At 45.3% G+C, this 15900-nt stretch overlaps 1 long non-coding RNA gene across 1 annotated transcript; it reads left to right on the plus strand.

The window, feature by feature from the left end:
- Nucleotides 1-1353: 1353 nt before the first annotated feature.
- LOC135376986 (uncharacterized) lies at nucleotides 1354-14789 on the plus strand. The gene is made up of 3 exons (XR_010417954.1): nucleotides 1354-1430; nucleotides 2323-2379; nucleotides 13533-14789. It is a non-coding gene; the product is annotated as an uncharacterized LOC135376986 (long non-coding RNA).
- Nucleotides 14790-15900: the final 1111 nt, after the last annotated feature.

The following is a 15900-nucleotide window of genomic DNA, read 5'->3' on the forward strand; positions in this document are numbered from 1 at the left end:
ATCATGAGTCTTTTGAGCATGAAGCTTAGAGTATGCTCTAAGAGCACATTCAAGATCCTTTCGATGTGTTCCAGCCTCAGAACATAATTCCCATCACGCATCCAATATATTGGCTTGACCTGTCACAGAGAAATTAACCGTTACATTGTGGTCACAACATTGTATTCCTAATAATGAAAGATGGAAGTCACTGACAAGGTTAGCTAGCTGTAGGACACGATCCACGTCTGCTGATTCTGTCCAGGTTCGGTTCGTCGGTCCAGGCGTCTACCAAACTGAGCTAAGTTAATGCAACTCCAGAGCAACTTCCAAAGGTGCATCATCTGAAGGGACAAATGAACCACTCTCTCACTCATCCCACTTTCAATCTTACATGTTTTCTCGCTCACTCATACACACATTCATACAATGAGATCGACGCAAGCGGCTCCTGTTGAACTTGATGGTAATTGACGTTCTGAGGCTGGCACGCATAGAACCCTTGGAAGTTGCTCGGAAGGTGTGTTTGGTAGAGCCCTGGACCAGTAATCCACAAGATGTGAGTATGGCTAACCTTTTCAGTGACTTCCATCTTTCGTCATTAATTTCTTATGCACTTGAGGCTTCATTGTATGTATTTGTCCCTTCTATGTGTTCCAGCCTCAGAACATCAACTGCCATCATTGTATTCTTGCTTTAGAATACCAGGCGCCTTTCACTCCTCCTCTGTCCTCCTATACCACCACCCATTCAATCTCGCAACATAGTTTTCTCAACTGCTGCTGCTTCATCTAGCTTGCTCCACATTTGCTAAGTCCAGTGCCCTCCAGATTTCAATGCCCCGTTTTGGTTCCAGACGAAGTGCCCTACATTCCAGTTTCACCATGAGTATCACAGGTTCAAATGTCTCCTGCTTTTCCCTGCACCAGCTGTATTTGGTTTTATAATGCCTTCCTGAAGTATTGCATAGTGAGACTTGGTACGCAGCATACCCATATTAGCCTAAAAAATCAGTGTGGTCCCCAGAGAAGTATAGAAAAATCCCTCTTTCGCACTATTTTTTCCTTCTCCCTATATCTCTAGTGTGGGTTAGTCTTCATCCTCATCAGTAACGTACTCCTCTCGGTGTCCCTGACCATAATCACCAGACCGCGGATTTGCATGTTTCTTTCCGGGGCATGCAGAGCTTCGAACGCAATATATTTGCATGTTTTGAGGCCACATGAATGCATTAGTGAAAGCTACAAAATGCATGAAAATGCATGTTGCGGACGTTAGTGCATGCTTGTAAGAATATTGCATGTTTGTGCATAAATGTGTTGTTCAACAGGACGTGTCAGGCTGGCACGACCTTATAGGACGCCGCACGTGACGGTGCGCGGAAGGCTGCGTTCGCTACAGACGCGTGCGGAACCAGCATTGGAGTCGACTCAGACTTGAACGTATCGTGAGTACGTAGTCAAAATACAGTATTTTAAATACTTTTTCCGGTATTTTGGTACTCTACGCAATACGTTTTGTGACAAGTATTTTTAAAGTATCTAAATACTTTTTTCAGTATTTGCTGCTCAGTATTTAAAGTACTTTTCTTCGTCGTCAAGCTGTGTCTAGCACACTTCCCCGTCGTGTCCAAATTTTCAGCTCAGTGGACCTTAACTCCCATTTTTTCTTTATTTGGGGGGAATTCGTGCATCCGGTCATCTAGTACAATAGGCTGGTCCCACGCTCGGCCTTGCTTGTCAATAGCCTGACCCCTTCATCAGAGAACGATTCCTATTCATATTGCCAGGGGAATCCCCAGGGGATTAGGTACAAGAGAATCCCTGCATTTATCTCCTTGGTCACCAAAGCAATGTTGTTAACAGGAGCTTTTCAGCATACAAGCTTATGCTTACAGAGAGATGTCAGAGTTCCAGCCCGAAAACTTGGAGCAGTATAGAATGAATAAAACAAAATAGAAGAAAAAAAAAAGATGGAAACGTAGGTCGCACTGGTGCAACCAGATGTGGAATAGTATATAGTGGTCTATTGTCACCAGAACTACAAGCAGTTGATGGTGGTGTAACATTCGTTCTTCTAGTCATTCTTGATGTTATAAATGTAGAGCGTACTCTGAAGTTCTGCACAACACGCATGAAAATAAACCATGCGCATATTTCATATTTCTGCACTTTCTGCTGCATGTATTATGCATGTTTAGTCGTTTTTGCTGCATGCTTAATTGCACGTTTTCCCATTTTTTGTTGCATGATTGCATGCATATTTAGTGGGTTTTTAGTGCATATAATTCCGCGGTCTGATAGTCACTGTATGTTTCTTCTTGTCCTTTTTGGTGTACACAAGGTACTTTGCTAAGAAGGCACAAGTACTCCTCCTCCACCGTGTGTCAAAATTCCTCAGGTACATATATGCCAATGTCCTTACCTAGGTTTTGTTCCCCAAATTCCTCACCTCTTTCTTGTAACATATTTTACTTCTTGCCTCCTTCCCTTCAAATGTTGACTATCCCAACTTTCCCCAAACCCATTAGCAATTTGTCTACGGTGCCTCTCACTGTTGCGTCTCCGTGAATTCTGTTTTGCCAGCATTCATGCATAAGGCTACATTACCAAAAGTGATTCCTGGCACTATTAGAGATTTCCATAGCTCAGCACCCTCTTTCAGCTATACGGCTCAAGACCTTGGCAATGTAGGATCACGTGTTCGGTCGTCCTGCACCGGTCATATGATTGTATTGGCACCCTCTTGATATTTTGCATATTGTGATTTAATAGGTGTTAAGCCTGCCTGTGGCTCAGAGTAATTCACTAGCCTAGCCTCAGGGTGCCACCAAGGTCATACCAAGACAACCCATACCAGAAAACTCATACCATACTCAACTTCATTTTCCTTTCCTTTTCTTTTTTTTTGTGTGTGAAGGGGGTTGTTTTTTGGGATTACCTTTTCAAACTCAAAACTCATGTTGGAAAGTAATACTGTACATTCCAGCCTCAGAACAATTATTTTCCATGATGTTCACCAGTCGCTGTGCCCGGTATATGTGTCATGAATGTCTGTGTGAAAGGAGATGTGTAGGACACAGTGTGAGACTGAATGCATCTCCCATTAGCCAAATGAGGTCCCTACGCAGGTCACTGGAAAGCAGATACCAGCATGGTCGAATTGGAAACATTGCTTAATGGGTAATTGTGAGATGCGCGGTTTAAATCCTGCTGCTGTATCACTTGATACCGTGATATTACAAAACTCAAGTCACGCTGCTAAAGGCTGTATCAGGAAAAAATGCCAACTAAATGTGAAAGAAATGTATGAATTCAACAAATGACATGCACCATGTACACACACTGTAAAAGATACATGCACTGAAAGGTATAGTTAAACTGCACTATAATGTTTATTGGAAATACAGAATCTTGACAAGAAATCAAATTGAAATTTGTCCCACATTTTCATCATTGCCTGGGGAACCACTCCAGAGTTTTTCACAGTACACCTGGCGCTGACAGTGTCTTAGTTCCATCTGATGGCAAAAATGTGGGACATTTTCGATATGTTTAAGAAAGCTCATCATTCCGCATTACAATTACAGTGCACTTTAACTGCCCTTCAGTGTACGTTGGCAGTGTAGCATATGTACATTTTGTTCAGTGTTGGTCACGGTTTGTAACACTTTTTCCTGTTATGGCATTTCTGGGTGTCACTTGAGTTTAAATGGTACAAAAGAAAAACATAGAAGTAAAAGCTACTCCCATAATGAACACCACACACACGCAGGACTTGGGTGTCATATGGGCTGCCTTGATATGTGTCCTCGTGGTATGAGCTGAATATGGTATGAGCCTTGGCTATCTTGATCCTTGTCCAAATGCTTTTCCTTTCCTGTGGCGGAGAGCACATGGGCTCTTTTTCTCCAATGTTATTCAGGTAGACGCATGTTACAGCCTTTCCCACCCACATAGTTCACCCCAGTACTCTATCCGTGTTTCATATTGGAATTTGCTGACTGCCTGTCTCATTACAAACGCTTTGCAACAGGTAGTGAAGCACCACTTGTGCTGTGTTAGAAGAAAATGTGTAAAAGAGGTACAGTGAACGCGTAAATCAAGTCTAAACTGACATATTTATACCTTGTCAGAATTGTCTATGCCCTGTTTAAACCATGGGAGGTATAAATCAGATAGGCTATACCCTCATGGCACAAGACGTGCATGTTCTTGCACTTAACCCCGTCGGCGGAATCCCCTATACAGTGATACAACCTGACATCACCGACAAAAAAAAGTATGTTCGGTTTTGAATGCACCGAAGTCAATCATTGATTGATAAAAAAGTTAAAAAGCAACACACCTAAACTGGCCTCTGTGCAGTATGCCAGAAAATGTGGTATAGACCAGACAAGGAATCCTTGTAGTGCACCACGTTATATCTGTGTGAGAGATAAGACTAAAACTAGTTACACAAATAAAGAGAAAAATACCACACTATGACAGTCTGGAAAGTAACAGGTAAAAACCAGAATGGGCTGGCACTTGCAAGTGAATAAGAGAAGTATTTAAAGAGATTGAAACATTCAAATAATTTATTTCACTAAGCACAAGCTTTCGTGTAGGGTCTACACGTTTTTGGGAAACACAATGTATATCAAGTTCACACCGCTGCAGCCACAAACACAGGCAAAAGGCACACACAAGACAGGACGTGCCTTTTGCCTGTGTTCGTTTGCTGCGGCGGTGTGAACTCGTCATGTACCGAATTCCCCAACTTCAGACTCTCAGTGACAATGTACATGTACCACGGATTGAAGAAAGAGGGTAGAAAGTGAGAACCTCAGCAAAATGTAGCAGATCCAGTATCTGGGTGAAAAAAGGAATACTAAAGGGGATTGCTTAAGGCGGTCAAGTGACCGCCCCAGAAGTGGGTGAGACACGAGTCACATATTTCTGCACTCACGTGCGACTTCCTCGGGTTCATGCATCCAACAAAGCTCAGGAAATTTAGATGTTGCCACAAACCACTTCCATTTTCTAGGGCTGATGGGTGTGCACGTCCTCAGTTAAGGCGTCAGGCCAGGGTTACTGTTAACTAACTAGTTAACTATAAAAAAACTCCAAATTATGTTAGTCTTACAAGTTATTAGCCAGTTCGCGAAATCTGTAGGGCTCGCGCGCTACTCTCACGGTTTTGCGTCACTGCGGCCGTGCACTCTGAGGAAGCGAAACCGAAGAAAGTATACTGAAAGATCTACGTAGAAATAGGAAACAAAAAAGAGGGAGAGCTTCTGGGACGAATGGCGTAGGAGGGTGCAACGATCCTTTGGAAAAACAGGCGCTGAGGTGTGATTCGTAGTAGGATTTCTCGCGAAACTTATCCTTGCGAAAGTTTGTGTACCGTCCCTGTATTGGCCAGGGAAACGTATAAGGGGTTAAAAATGTATCAATATACGTACCGTACGACATTCCTATCAGTGATTTATCGATCTTACCCTAACACAGGAAGCGTTTGTTCATCGCGACCACGTCTTGAAAGTATATATATCCGACGTGTACCGTAATTCATGCCTCCATTACAAGGATGTTATGCTGGTGGCATTTCAGGCTCTCAACAACAACAATTTTATTGTGACATGATCAATGGGGAGTTTATCGCTATAGGGGCGCTACTCCCCATTGCTGGTGGTGATGTGGGGAATGAATGTGCCCCTTCATAAGGATCGAAGCACCCTGCGCAGCACTTCATATGGTTCCCAAATGAAGAGCGATATGCAACCGTACCTGTTGTTTCCAATGTGCTTTGGAGCGATTGCTCTTCGGACCGTACGCGTACGTAGACGAAGTGAAAGTGTCTCTTTCGGGCGAATGGGCGGAGCGCTCGGGATACCATTGGCTGTTGCATGACCAATGAAAAAATAAATAAAAAGAAAGTTGTACCAGCGCCACCACTGCCAACAGGATGCGTTTTCTTATTCAACTCTGGCAACTCAAGAGTACTTTCAACCTTTCAACCGGCGAAAAATAGCCAGAGTAGCGGAAATGACGTCAACTCTGTGGCGAAAATTTGCCAGAGTAGCCAGGGAGTACAACTCTTCCCTACTCTGGTCTGAGAGAATGTATTGGCATCAAATGGAAGGCCGGCCATAGGGGCTCTGCTCTGAAGAAAAGTAGCCGTATAGTTATGATGTCGCACACAAGCTAGCAGACGTCGATGCGTCGTCTGCTATCCACGTTCTTGTTGACAGTCAATTTGAGTGGTGTTCAATTTGGAAATGTAGGACAGTAAAAACTGTGGAACATTTCCAAAATTCGCTAGAATGCCACTTCCATGTCTCGCCCGTCAGGCCAATCCTACATTTTGAGCGAAGAGTAACTCTAGCCGTTCGAAAATTGCAGTCAAAGGCGGCTATATCTGAAGTCACGTGATGATGAAGGCTCTGCCGTCGTTACCAAACTCCCTTGCTACTCGGGTTGAATGAGAAAAACGCGCCCAGAGTATTTCTAGAACGCATTGAAGTTTAAAACGGGAGCTAGTGTCACATGTGCGACATCATGAGAGCCATGCCGCAGCATTTTCGCCCACCAAGAGTCGACTCTCTCTGTTCCCGAGTTGCTCGAGTCCAATAAACGAACGCAACCTATGAGAATATTGGCAGCGGTTCTAACTTCCTCAATAAAATACTGTCATTGATTGAATATCACGTTTTACGGCAAAAAATGCCATGAGGAACCAGAGATAAAGCAAAAACTTAACTCCAGTTACTTTGGCATAGTTACTCGAAAAAGGAAGGAGTTGATCTGGCGCAAAAGTACCGAGTTGAGTTACAAGTTACACACACACAAAAAAAGAGAGAGAGAGAGAACTTAGGTATAGTAACGAGTTAGAGGAGAGTGAGACTGAGAGGGAGTATGTCAACAGCATACTCTACCTCCGCAAAAACAGTGTAACGATAACGCCCATGCCCACGTGCGTTCTGGATTGAGTTTGGTCTCGTGCTGTTACAGTGTCAAACCGCCAGCGTTTGTATGTTTGTGGCCTTGTCTTCTGTTCTTATACATTTGAAAGATGAAAGTCACTGAGAAGGTTAGCCAGCTGAGGACTCGAACCCACATGTTATTGAGGCTTTGTATGTATTTGTCAGTGCTATGTTGTTCCAGCATCAGAACATCACTTCTCTTTTATACGTTTCCTTCTAAATTTGTTTGATAAGTGCCAGAAACGCGTACGTCACGGCTGGAAATACCATGCCGGGATCTACTCGCCGAGTCACCGGGCCGGGCCGGGCTCTGCTCACGGGCCGAGCTGTGCCGCATAAAAATATGAAGGTCTGGGCCCGGATCGGACCATTTTTCGATGCGCCCGGACCGGGTCGGGGCCGTAAAAGTCGGCTCGTGCAGGGCTCTGGCCAGAGTTAACCTTGCTAACAACTCTTCCCGCCTCTGCTCCGAAGCAGGCCTGCGATTCCACGCAAAACGGTCCAGCGGACCTGCCCGGCCTTTAAACTATCGCGCATTTCGCTGAAACATTTTTTAGCCGTCCCTAATAGTGCAAAACGACACACCACGAAACGTTTCTTCCCTAATGTGGCGGGTGCTAGACACAAGCAATTAAGCTTGCAGCGCTCTCGAAAGCCGCGCCTGGCGTGAACGGCAGCTCCGGCTCATAGAAAGCAGCTAGAATCTAGTGTGCGGTTTTCTTTTGCGTATAGGGGAAGCCATCCTCTACGCAACGTCGCAAATTCTGGTTGTCGTGATGTAATCGATGCTGATACACCCAGGTCGAAAGTTTTTGGCAATAGACCTCTTCCTGTTCGTGAACAAATGATGTCATAGGGTTCGACAGCGCCAACAATTTGGTCGAGCTGAACTACGCTCGAAGCTGGAAGCGAACTAGGTCGCGCCCGAAAGTCACCGTCTTGGGGGGATTACGATGATCCCTGAAAGGGATGCGACCTTCGCCCCTACTGTGCTTTCAATAGAAGGCAGCGAACAAGTGCCCATTCGTGGAACCCAGCCCCCCCTTCCGATTTGTTTCGATTTCAGTCTGTCTACCAACGTCATGATGACGTTTCTCGGGTGGACGTTTATTGTCCTCCTATTTCGCGATATGTTTTGTATGCTTTTTTTTTTCTTTTTTTGTAGGGGGGCGATCAAATGATTAAATTGTAATGAATATTTTTTTCCTTCCAAGGTCTCACGGAATACTTCAACAGGAAAAATCACCAGACACGTAACTTTCGTAGTCATTGCAGGAAAGTATGCGATTTTTCCAAAATAGACATTTCCCTGTTTGTAAACAATTAGTGTTCGATAGCGCCACCAATTTGGTGGACTTGAACTATGCACGAAAGTATAGGAGACGAACAAGGTCGCGAAAGCCACGATCTTGGGGGTGATTATGATGATCCCTGAAAGGGACGCACTCTTCGGTCCTACTTTTCAGCTAACACTCGTGGAAACCAGTCCCCCCCCCCCTTTCAGATTTGTTTCGTTATCAGTCTGTCTATCAACGTCATGATGACGTTTCTCGGGTAGATGTCTATTCGCTACAATCGAGCGTTAAACACGCAATGAAGAGGACGGTAGAGACGTTTGTAATCAACGCAGTTTTATAGAACGAGCCTTCTTCTACAGCATATTAAAAAATCTCGAGGGTGTTTTTTCGTATACATTTTTTTTCTTTTTTCTTTTTGTATATAGTATTGTGACCACAGTGACCTACGTCGCATGTATCCGGTGGGCTGCTATATTTCTTTCTTGTGCTCCTGTTTTAATTCCTTTTATATTCAATTTTTCTCTTGTCTGGTTGGGTTTTAATGAGCAAGCAATATGCTGTGGCGCAGACTTCTGCAAGGTTACCATACACTCTTAAATGAACTTCACCGCACAGCACGCTCATAGCCAACCATAATCTGAAATGACACCGTTATCTGCCCTGATTTGTTGAAAACGGGAGGCGTACGCCTTTTCTGTGACAATTATGAACAGCATAAGTGTCACAAAAAAGGCGTACGCCTCCCGTTTTCAACAAATCAGGGCAGAGAACGCTCATTCGAGATGATGGTTGGACAGGAGCGTGCTATGCGGTGAAGTTCATTTTTAAGAGTGTAGTCTTTCATTCGGCAGCATAACGCGCGTATTACAATTCTGTGTGGTTAAGTTTACGGCATTATCCGGTGTGCACTGTGCCGATGACGGAGATTAGCGGTTATGGGCAGGTGTGTAGCCCTGTAGCCCTGTGCGGATGAGCTTCTTGACGTCCTGATTCTATCCGAAAAATCCGCGTCATCCCACGGCACGCAGCAGTAGTTCAGTTTCTGTGCTCCATACATCTAACCAATTTTCCAGGAAATAAACGTTATTTCCCGTCAGCACAAAAAAAAAAAAAAAAAAAAAAACATCCGTCACCGAACTTCATCCGCGACTACCTCTCTCTCGTTCTGACAGTAAAAACCCCGGAGTGGCTAACTTTTGTAGCGAGGACAGATCCTGAGCGTCCATTATGGTACAAAAGGATACACGACAGCAAGCACAGATTTAGCTGCTGCGAAAGAAGACGCGGCACGAAGTACTGCAACACATTTTGCAACAAACGGGATCAGTAGTGAAACGGAAGATCGGTTCTGAACGCGCACCTCGGCTCGAGACGCCAGAGATCTCTCCCAGACGCTCGAGCGGCTTGCGTACACCTTGTACTCTGTGTTCGGTACCTAGTGTGGAGCAAATTCACGGCGCAGTCTCGCGGTTTATCCGCACCTCACCCACTCCTGGTCAGGTGCCATCCGCGTCCAATCTACAGATCGCAAAAAGCGTTCATATTTCATCTGAACCTGCGAGTTTCTTGCGGATATCAGCGGATATACGGGCTTCCATACGCGGATTGTAGCTTTATATAGCTGTGAGCCTCGCTGGAACCTACGACAGCATGGACGATGAACCACCACAACGACATTCCGTCGCTTCCAGTAGTTCTGTCATGTAAACGACGTTTTTGCATGTTCGTCTGTTCCTCCAGCGTTGTAACTTGTTGAAATTTTCGTGGTTAATATTTTCGCTGAATTGTTCAGCATTTCAATGTGACAGTTACACGGAACTTTCATCAAGTGAATATGTATTTACGCGCTTAATATTCATGCTGGTGAATTGGAACTCCACATTGGAACTCAACTATATAGGAGCCATTCCCTTTGATCCGGATGGTTGTCATATTGAAAACCAACCAGAAAAAAAATCTGAAATATAGGGAATTAAAACGGGAGCCCAAGAAACAAATATAGCACACCACCGGATACATGCAACCTGGGTCAGTGTGGCCGTAATACCCTCCACTACAAGAGAGGACGGAAAAAAAGAAAAAAAAACTCTTATATACGAAAAAATACCCTCCAGATTTTTTAATATGTTGTCGAGGAAGGCTCGCCCTGCTTGCGTCCTGTAGAGAAAGGCTGCGTTGGTTTCGGACTTCTCTTGCGACCTCTTCATCGCATGTTTTACGCTCGATTGTAGCGAATTTTAGAAAACGCATACTTCCTTTATTTTTCCTGCAATGACTACGAAAGTTACTTGTCTTGCGATTTTTCTTGTTGAAACATTCCATGAAGCCCTTGCAGGAGAAAAAAGTTCATTCATTTGCAATCGTTTGACTTAAAAAAAAACCGCGAAGTAGGATGAAAATTGCGAAACTTCTGGCCTTCGTATACCAAGACCGATTACAACACGACAACGGGGATTTGGACGTTGTGTAGAGCATGGTTTCCTCTATGCGCACAGTGCTTGGTGCTTTCTATGAGCCGCAGCTGCCGTTCACGCCAGGCACTATAAGGGACTGCTAAAAAGGACTCGTAAAAAATCGCGATAGTTTTGTGAAGGCCGAGCAGGTCCGCTAGATTATTTCGCGTTGGAATTTTCCCAATACCTACTTGCTGCGACCTGCGACGCATCCGCGTCAGCTGCGTCCAACTCTGAATTGTCCCTCTCGCCCTCTCGGCTCGTGCGTCTCGTCGTCTGCAGCCGCCATGGCGCCTTCATGGTTCTGCATTGCATCAGCCTTTGCAAATGCAAAGGCTGATGCAATCCTTTTCTTAATTTCGTTTCTCTCTTCTAATTATTTAACTTCGTTTTTGTCACAGTTGAGATGTATTTCTCATTATATGCTTCAACACGAATTCATGTTAATTATATTTTGTAGCTGAAGTGCGCTGGATAAAAAGCAATAAAAAGAGACCATGCACGTGCTAAAATAGATCAGAGTAATAGATTAAACAAAAGCGGAAGGATATATGTGAAGAAGACAGTCGAACCGAAACGTTTATCGGTTCGGTTCGGGTTTAGTTCGTTGATAAGGGTTCAGTTCCGGTTCAACTCCTGAAGGCAACTATATAATGGTTCGAACCAGCTGTTTCAAACGATTCGGTTTACTAACCGGCACTAACCGGTTCAGGGGTCACAGAAGGGAATGAAGCCTAACAATCAGCTTAAAGTACATTTCCGTTTGTGTCGTACAGTGTTTGAAGTGGACAGGAATGCGTTAACGGTCGTACACTGAGGTTTTGGAAGATTTTGCGCGATATGAAAGACAATATGGTTACGACAGGAGCATAACCACGAATTACCCGTTTGGGTTTACCGTCGCAGCACGTAGCTCACGTCGCGATAACACACCGGGTTGTTCGAAGAATATCGGCAGGAATATAACAGTCAACCGAGCATGCTACATTAGCCGAAGTGAGTTAACTCATTGAAATTATTGATTACCAGTGAGTAGTCGCGAATACTTCGTATGCTTGGTATTTTCTTTTCGGTTTGGCCAGCATGAGGGTGGCTGGCCCTTGTAAGGGGGGCTCATGTAAGCTCACGCGCGCTAGGTGTCAGCAATATGTCACTTCATGAACGCTACCCATATCCCTAAGGTATACTCGTAAAAAAAAAGAAAAGAAAAGAGAACGTATTTACAGTAACGCGTTACCTCGAATACTGACATTAGTATTCGACTAATAATAGAAAACTACGCTCATGCAACTCCAGTGCAACAAATCCTATCGGTTTTATGTTCCGCATTCAATGACGTCCATATTTTATTGTGTTTTAACTTTTAACATATATATGAGAGAGAGAGAGAGAGAGAAAGCAATCAATGTCTCCCACTTTCGAGATACCAGGAGGGCGAATGGAAGCACTCAATGTATTCGGCGAGATGGGATTCGGCAGATTGGGAAGACACGCAACACTGTTGCTGGACATGAGGATGATTTCAAGGTAAATTATTACCAATGAAAAGGTATATTATTGCGTATCAAGGTAATGAAAGCAGTCCATGTGAGAGGAACGTGCTGGTCACGGCGACGGAACTGCTTGCCTGAGTCGGACGACGTTGCGTTAACCTCAGGGGTGATTGTGCGTGCTGTGCACACTTCACAGGGAACTCTGGCAACATTTGTCTTAAAGTATCTGAGGAAAACCCAGCGAAAATACCCATACGGCACAGCCGGTGTCGCCTCCCAATCTCGGCATGAAACGCCGAACGTAGGAAAAGCACACGAAGAATAGGCGAACTGCAGTTCATGCAAGCAAGCATGCTTTCTTGCTTGCTTGTTTGCTTGCTTGCTTGGCCTAGCGATCTACCTTCCGTTGTTGCGGAAGGCACGTTACCAGAGGACCGTACTTCCTGGGCTAACTTCATAGGGTACCTTACGGACAGCTAAGGAGAATACATCGTGAACACCCAAGGCATTAGGGTCATCTCCCAGTTTTGATGACCCTAGCGAATAAGCCACGGTAGCAAGGTCAATTCGGCGAATTCCAGGGAACGGACATCTCGGTCATTCGACCGGTTGGTACAACACATTTGGAGTTCAAAGGGTTAAGGCTGTTTCCCGGCCTTCAATGCATTCGGCTAGTTGGGATTCGGCAGATTGTGAAGACGCCGTTTCATCGGCTTACCACGTCCCAGTATTTTTAGCGTGCAGGAAGCTTGGGACCATGTTTTCTGGGTCGGAATTTTCCGATACCACTTTTTTTTCGTACAGCCATTGGGATGCCAATGTACTGACGCACAAACCATACAGGACAGGTTCCGTGATTTGTCTTTTCTTTTTAAATATGTTTTTATTACCGACATTAACTCTCGACCTAAACTCGACTTTGGGGAGTTACTTTGTGTAACAGTTGTATTTTTTCCGAACTTTAACTGTAACTATTTCTTATTGCTTTTCAATAGTTCAGCTTTGTGATTTTTCGGTCTTCTGTGCGTCTTGAGTTTCCTTCATCGCAGCAATTGAGAATGTAGAATTAATGGCCCTTAGGATGCAGTGGATGTGGCTTTGGTTTTCATGACACTAACCAGCATGAAAAAAAAAAAAGAAAGAAAGAAAGGAAAACGACACGCAAGGATGCGAAGGCAAGAGCGAAGACATCTCTCCGCTTCCTCCTTTCCCACCTGCACCCTCTTTCCCCCGCTCCCTCCTCCATGTCACAGTCTTCTTCACCATATAGGTGGCGTGCATGTGACGTCACATCGTCACACCATAGCTTTACCCGTGCTTTTTCCCCTTTCTTTTAAACCAGCACACCCGCCTATACGCCGGTGCTTCTTTTCCTTCTTTCTGGCAAATCGACGCACACTATCGCACCCCACCTATATAAGGCGCTCACCACTTGCTATAGACATACATGCCCTCTGGTAAACCACGTCTTCTGGGCCTCCATCCTCTTAGTTCCTCCCCGATACTGAGAGTGAGTACACATTTTACTTGCATTTTCCAGTGTATAATGTTCGGCCCCATGCAACCTACATAAGCTGAAATCAGTTATATAAATGCAATAGCGCCTGTCCGTGTCCGCCTTGTGTCCTCGACTGTTCGCGCGCTCCTCAGTTATGACTTTGTACCAAGTGGGCAACGCTTCTACCTTGCTGTAATAAGTTAGACGGACCCCCGTTGTACCTGACTGAAAAATTTTCTTCGCGCTAATGAGCGCATAAGCAGAAGTAATCAATTTGTGTATATAACTTTGGCGAGGTCTGTAAGAACGAATGGAGATAGAAATCACCAGGAATATTACTTTTGTTCGTGTGTGCGCTAGAAACCTTTCCCCTTCCGCAGATAAGTGTGTCCAGAAAGGATGAGTGTTTTGCTGAAGAAGAAAACTTGCGCGTTGTAGTGAAAATAAACAAAATAGGAGACAGCGACCTTTACGGTGCACACATTTTTTTGCGGAGTGCTAATTGTTCCGCTGTTTCAGATGGCTCCCCCAACCAATAGGTCTAGACACTGGGCAAAGCCCAGCCACCGAGACCGAAACCGAGACAGGAACCGAAGGCCACGACGACGGGACGCCGCGACGATGGCGCAGAGCGAGCAAAACAGGGTCACGCTCCTCGCGTGGACTGAACCCTGGGGCATGCAGCCACAGGGAGTACGCGGGGACCCGTGGCCCAACCGGTTCCAAGACATCCGACCCGTACAGATGGGCCAAGCGGCGGGGGAGCAGGAAGCGGAGGTCGTCACGGCACCTTCAGGGCACGTACTTGAGACGTGCCCAACTTGCGGCGCCTTCGCCGTCAGCAGGGCTGTGCACATCCGCACGAAGCGACATATTGAAGCTCTGCTGGCGGCGGAGGAGGCAGCTCCGAAGAAGCAGGAACCGAGAAAAGAACTGAGAACCGAGAAACCGTAGACATGTAAATATAAGTGCTATTTTTATTGTTCGTGAAATTATGTTAATGTATGCAGATGGAACGCAATAAAATTTATCTCAAACTTGTAAACAGTACACTATGTGTATTTCCTTTGCCTTCGGCAATAGACTTTAGTATGGAGATAAGTATGCGGACGATAAAGCTGGATAAAGCAACCAGCGAGGGGGCTTCTGTGGCAAGCCATGATTGACCACTCGGAACTCCTAGAAGACAACCAGGAAAAGACAGCACTTGCGTACCTGGAGCCAAAATAAAACTACGCATGCGCCGAATTTCCCCCCAGATTTTCCCCAGTTCATCATAAAGAACATTTTGAACAACTAAACCTCAATTTACTGACTTTAAAGGGACTATGAAATTTCCCGAACCCCCATACTTTTTTTCGATGGAAACTGTTCTTCCCGCAGAGAAACTAATATGCCACAAATTTATCCGGGAGAAATCGCTCCACTCTGCGAGGAGCGCGCGCTGGAAATGTCTCTTCCGCGTTCCTCCTCTCCCGCGCATATTTCCCTGCCGATGGTGTAACTGTACGGACCGCACTTTCTTTCTCCGTTACGTCACCGGTGTTGCACAATGGCAAGTAATGCCGCGAGCTCGCGCTGTGGCTGCCGCCACTGCCGAAATCTGCCGATCGCGCGAAAGCTGCTGTCACGGTGCGGCGCCAGCTGTCCTCCCTCCTTCGCCGCTCCGTTTAAATTCGCTCCCGAGAAATCCGCTCGCGCGACGAAAGTAAAATTTTGGTTCTAGACTCAGGAAAATGTCTTCTTTCGAACGAAAGGAAGAAAAAAATCGTTTCATAGTCCCTTTAATCGGGAGATGAATATGTGTAAGATATATAGGTCGCGAGTACATGCTATGAGAAGCGCGTGCACTATGGTGGGCTACAATGAATGGTGTGCTGAACGACGACTGAAACCGGGCCGACGACGGGCCTGCCGATGGGTGGCTACTATGGGCTCGGCCAACGCCAACTAGATAGATGATGCCTGTGCAGTACCTCCTCTCCCTCCTTCGCTACGTAATATATATATATATAGTCAGAATTCATTTGCTACTGCAATTCACTGTTCTACGAATTCAAGAACCCGCAAATAACAAAAAAGAAAAAAATGTGGGAGTGCTGATGCGTCATGCTTCGCTGATATGATTACGGCTGAGGGACGAGCTTCTGTCTTGGAATGTTGTGGTAAAGACAGCACCTCAATGCGTTCCAACGAAACTCGGCTTATCTTC

The sequence above is a fragment of the Ornithodoros turicata genome, unplaced genomic scaffold (assembly GCF_037126465.1).
Source record: "Ornithodoros turicata isolate Travis unplaced genomic scaffold, ASM3712646v1 ctg00001418.1, whole genome shotgun sequence".
Lineage (NCBI taxonomy): Eukaryota > Metazoa > Arthropoda > Arachnida > Ixodida > Argasidae > Ornithodoros > Ornithodoros turicata.